Raw genomic sequence first — 5,804 nt, forward strand, 5'->3', positions numbered from 1 at the left:
TCTGTCCCATCGTCGAGTCCCATGCATCAGAAGGACTTTCTCCCTGACTCTCATCATGGGATTCCGAAGGGGGCTGATTTTTCTGTGGGTTCTATTCCCATTTCTATTTCATCCTCATCACCACATCCTGAACATGCTGGACTGAGCATTAACAAAGGAAAAGATCAATGTGTCGGGCCTACCCCTTTAAATTCCCCGGCATCATCTCTTGTCAATCTTTTTGACAGTGATCTAGATCACTTGCTTAATAGGGAATCTCTCGAACTGGAGCCTCTCACGATTCATAAACCTGGACCTAATGTCTCGCCTGTTATTAGTCCGGATTCAGCAAGGAACATCACGGTCCGGAAGAAAAGTAGAGGGGGGAGTAGACACTTTAGAGGGAGAACTATAGTTACCGATTCAGGCTTAGAAATTTGTCTTTGGTTGAGGTGCCTATTTATGATGAGTCCGACTCACAACCCCTTAGAGCAAGAATGGTTTCCGAATCATCCAAATGATCCCCATTATATCTTTGAATATTAGGGGTCTTAGCGTTGATCCCAAATATATAACGCTAAAAAATTTCTTTTTCCATTCCAAGGCTGCTATAATCCTTATCCAGGAGACCATGCACAAAAAGGAGGATACTTTAACATATTTCCGGAAAATGCTCCCCACTTGGTTCATGGTTGCTACAGAGGCTAATGGCTTATCTGGGGGTTTGGCTACTCTGTGGGATCCGGCTCGGGTAAGAGCCAAGGCGTATAAATGCTATGCAGGGATCATAATTGCGGCTTCCATCAGAGGATGCGTCCTTCCCATCAATGTTCTCAATTTATATGTGCCATATAAATCCCGTGTTCCCTTCTGGAAAAGATTTTTTGCCACAGACCTATTTGACATTGACCATCTCCTTATTGCTGGCGATCTGAATGCGGCATTGAAATCTGATGAGGTATGGGGACAGGGGAAGTTAAGTAATGCTCTTGCTGATCTCATTAATTCTGAGATGCTCAATAGGAATATGGTAGATGTTAATCCTGTCGTGATGAAACCAGCCTGGTCAAATGGTAGAGTGGGCAAGGCTTATATAGCAAAAAGACTTGACCGGTTTTTTGCTCATATTAGCCTCATCGATAAAATGGGTATGCCAAGATTAACTGTGGAAAATGTTATGATATCAGATCACAGTCCCATTCTTCTAACATGGCCTGGAAATCTTTTCAGAAGGGGATATCCATTTAAGTTTGACAGAGGTCTCCTACAGGATTCTGCGTTCAATGAATATATTCAAAACGCATGGAAAGTGATTAAGGACAGGGACAAGCTACTCATATTCTCTACCTTTAGAGAAAAAATGGTCGAGATAAGGAGTTTGGTGAAAAAATGGCAGATTCAAAAACAACAAAAGGATAAAAAGGACCTACAGAGGATTCAATAAGAGATGGATTTGATGCTGGCATCTACTGATTATGCCACATGCTCAATCGAGATGAAGAGTCGTTCAAGGAATCTGGAGAAGGAAAAACTTAGTCTGATGCAACAGGAGGAAGCAAAGTGGAGGCTCAAAAGTAGAGCTTTATGGATACAGGAAGGCGATAAAAACACTAAGTTTTTCCATAACTATGCAAATGCAAGGAGAGCCAGAAATTACATATGGAAAATAAAGGATGACAAGGGTGGGTATACTGTTTCTCAGGAGGACATCACAAAGCAGGCTATTGGCTTCTTCAAGAAACAGTATTGCAGAAGTAAAGATATTGCGTTCAACGATATTCGGTGGAGCATTGACTTGGTTACAGAAATGTTTGACCAACAGAAGAACGAAGCTCTGTTTAGACCAGTCTCTGAAAATGAACTTCTTGGAGTTATGAAATCCTTTAAGAAGGACAAATCCCCTGGACCAGACGGATGGACAATAGACTTCTTGATCCATTTTTTCGACCTCTTCAAAATGGATCTGCTCAGCATGGTGGAAGCTTCCAGATTATCGGGCAACATTCACAACCACACCACTTCCACTCTCATTGCTCTTATTCCAAAGAAGGGAGAGCCCGAATCTTTTCTGGACTTCAGGCCGATCTCTTTATGCAACATAACATTCAAGATTATTACAAAGATTATAGCAGAAAGAATTAAAGGGACGTTGGCATCCTGTCTCTCTCCTAATCAACATGCTTTTTTAAAAGGTCGTAATATTCTCGATGCCGTCGCCAGCACACAGGAGTGTTTACATTCTATGTCCATGCATAGAACTGATGCTGCTATCATGAAAATTGATCTACAGAAAGCATACGATGTATTGGACTGGGGATATTTGCAATGTCTCTTGGCGAAAATCGGTATGAATCCCGGCCCTATTCGATGGATAATGGCATGTATCGAAAATGTAAACTATGCTGTTATAGTTAATGGCATTCCCTCCTCCTTCTTTCGGGCGGAACGAGGCCTTCGACAGGGCTGTCCACTGTCGCCTCTCCTCTTCATATTGGCCATGAATGCATTGAGTCTGCACATCAACCGCGCAGTGGAGGAAAAAGCTTATGCTCCGGTAAAGATCTATAAGCAAATATATATCTCTCATAACCTGTTTGTCGATGACGTGTTATTATTTGCAATGATGTCCAAAGCATCCTGGATGTGTATTAAGAATATTCTTGACCGTTTCCAAAGGGCCACAGGGTTGGTTATCAATAAGGCCAAATCGTTCCTGTATCATAATGGAACCGACGAGGACACGACCTTATGGATCTCCCAGCTCTTTGGAATAGATGCAAGACCATTGTCCGAAGGTATTAAGTATCTGGGTTTCCGCCTAAAAGCTAAGGCTTATTCAAAGAGAGATTGGAGATGGCTTGTTGAAAGATTTTTTAGTAAGATTTTATGTGGGAATACAGATCTTTATCATTGGGAGGCAGAGTCGTCCTTACTCAAACAGTCTTGATGCAAATGTTGGTTTACTGGGCTCACCTGTATCTGCTTCCGGCCAGTATTATCCAGGCCATGAATAGGATTTCCGCCAACTTTATTTGGGGGGCCAAAGCAGAAAGAGGTAAGATCCATCTGTCTAAATTGAATCACTTAACACTGCCAAAAAAGTTTGGGGGCTGGGGTCTGATGGATGTAAGGATTTTCGGAAAAGCCCTGGTCTGTAAATCCTTATGGAGAGGAATCTTTGGCACAAATCCTTGGAGTGAAATCATTCACCATAAGTATCAAAAAGGAAGATGCTTGGAGTTCTGGTTTAGGTTCGGCTCCATTGGAATAAAACAGGGGTCTGCAATTTGGCTCAGCTTCAGGAGAATTCAGAAATATTTCTTTAATAATCTAAAATGGAGGATATTCTCTGGAAAGAAAATCTTCATTGGCATCGACCCAATTGCTGGCTATAGGGGTAATCTTCAGGTCCCGACTCCTCTTCTCTTCTTCCTACACAGAATGGGTATTTTTACTTGGGACAGGATTATCAAGGAATGGAGAGGCCTTTCACCTTCATTGAAGGATGCAGCTGACATTGGCCTTCCACAGGCCTTGCTTTCACTTTGGGATAACTTGAGGAACGCTCTTGTTGAAGGAGGCATGAAACGTGCCGAGACAGACGATCACGTGGTGTAGTCCTTATCTCACTCTCATTCTATTGCGACCGTTAAAGACATCTATTCTGATCTCGTCTCCAAAAAAATTATGCCTGCAAGACAAATTTTTCCGGTTTATTGGTGGAAACTTGGCTGTCCTCTCAAAGTGATCATCTTCTCATGGTTAGTTTTTTACAACAAGAATTTAACATGGGAAAACTTGAGGAAGAGGTCTTGGCACAGTCCCAGCAGATGTGTGTTATGCAACGCAGAGGAGGAGACAAACTATCATATGTTCTTCAAATGCGCGGTCACCCAACAAATCTGGTATGAATTGGCTTCTTCTTTTTCTTTTCCTCACCTCAATTTCGTTTCCGTCAATGCAACTTTTGCTTGGTGGGGAAGACAAGAAGCACCTAAGTGTCCAATCCTTCCCATCACATTATGGTGTGTTTGGAAGTGGAGGAATTCAAAATTTTTTGAAGATTCAAACATCTCCTTCAAGATTGTTCTGTTAAGGTTCTTCGCTTTCTATCAATCCATCTGAAGATTGGTCAAAGGCTGGAGTTTGGTAGGGCGCAAAGAGCTTCGTTTTTGGGGGTTTCCAGGATCTTTTTCTGTCAGCTCCAGGTGGCTGTTCCAGCCGGAGGCTATGGGTTCCTCTCCTTTTGCTCTTTTTGGTTTCATTTTGTCATCATTCCATATCAGTAGCACATTAAGGCAAAATTGTTGATATATGTTTCATCATATGATTCTATATGTTGCTCAATGTTCTTATTATATATGTCTATCAGCTATTTGTCATATTTGTCATATCTGTTTTTTCAACAGTGGTCACCTATGTCAGGAGATCTTCTTTCTGTTATCACAGAACATGATGTATATATTGACTCAATATAATATATTGCTTTTATTTCTGAAAAAAACGATAACCATGTGTCTTGTGGGCGGTGGACCACATTATTTTTTTGTTTATTTATGTCTTATAAGCACCATGTTCCAAGAAATGAAATAGATATTCCACTGGCAGGCTGTGTGGGTCGGACGATTGTGGTAACCAATAAAGTTAAAGAAAAGAAAAATAATGATGTCTCAATAAGACTATAACCAATAGAATTAAAGAAAAATAAAACATTTATTTTAAACAAATAAATATTTTTAGTTTTATAATGTGAATTTAGAAAATTTATTTTAATTTTTAGTTAATAAATAAGTAATTTGACAGTCAACTTTGAACACATTATAGTACCAACAACAAAATAATAAATTAAAAATTGTTTAACACATTTAACCAAATTAATAGATGATTAACCTAAAAAGCATTATAATTATTTAACACATTTAACTAGTCACCCTAAAATCCATTATGATTATTTAACACATCTAACCAAATTAATAGATTTGGCCTAAAAGCCATTGTGTAATACTCATTGACAACCAGTTTCAGAAGAGCCTCATTTTGTGGAGTTAACTTTCTCGAATTTAGTAATACGGTTCATGGAATCAGCCCATAAAGTTGTGGTTGTCTTTTGTTTGAAACTTGATTTAAAAAATTGTGTATTTATTGTATCATAAATATGATGAGGCATGTTTTAATAACATTTTCAAATTTATGGTTAATAACATTAGAGATAATAAAATTGTATATGTTTATGTTACGTTGTTTTTTTAATAATTATAATTTTTTTTGTGATTAATATTGGATAGCTGTTTCCTTATTAACATTAAATTATTTTTGTATAGATCTATTTTAACTCAAGATCTACTAAGTTTTAAGATAGATCATATTTCTCAAAATGCAAACATTTTTTGAGTGTAAAACTTGAGAAAATGTTTACACTTTTAGAGAATTAATTTCTCTTAGCACTTAATAGATCCCGAGTTAAAATAAATCAATGCTGCTTTTTAATAATTTTATTTATATTTATATAAATTTCACATGAGTTGTTTTTTGTGGTCAAATCTTGATTTGTATTGTTTAAACTAGTTTTTTGAGTGCATATATGGATTCAACACCCTCAAAAACCCGTGGGGAACTTTGATTTTGAAGAGTTCACTCATCAAACTTGTGGTTTTAATGATTTTTTGCCAAATTTTTGACAAATTAGACCGGAAAATAAATCAGAAAACTTTTTCAAAAATCTCACTTATAAACAACTAGAATTTCACGTACAATATTTTTATTTTTAATTTTATTAAAATTCTAATATTATATATATATATTTGAGTATTTGTTTTTTTATTATT

This window comes from Pinus tabuliformis, chromosome 7, assembly GCF_031772625.1.
Source record: "Pinus tabuliformis cultivar Carrire ecotype Pingquan chromosome 7, CPIR1, whole genome shotgun sequence".
Lineage (NCBI taxonomy): Eukaryota > Viridiplantae > Streptophyta > Pinopsida > Pinales > Pinaceae > Pinus > Pinus tabuliformis.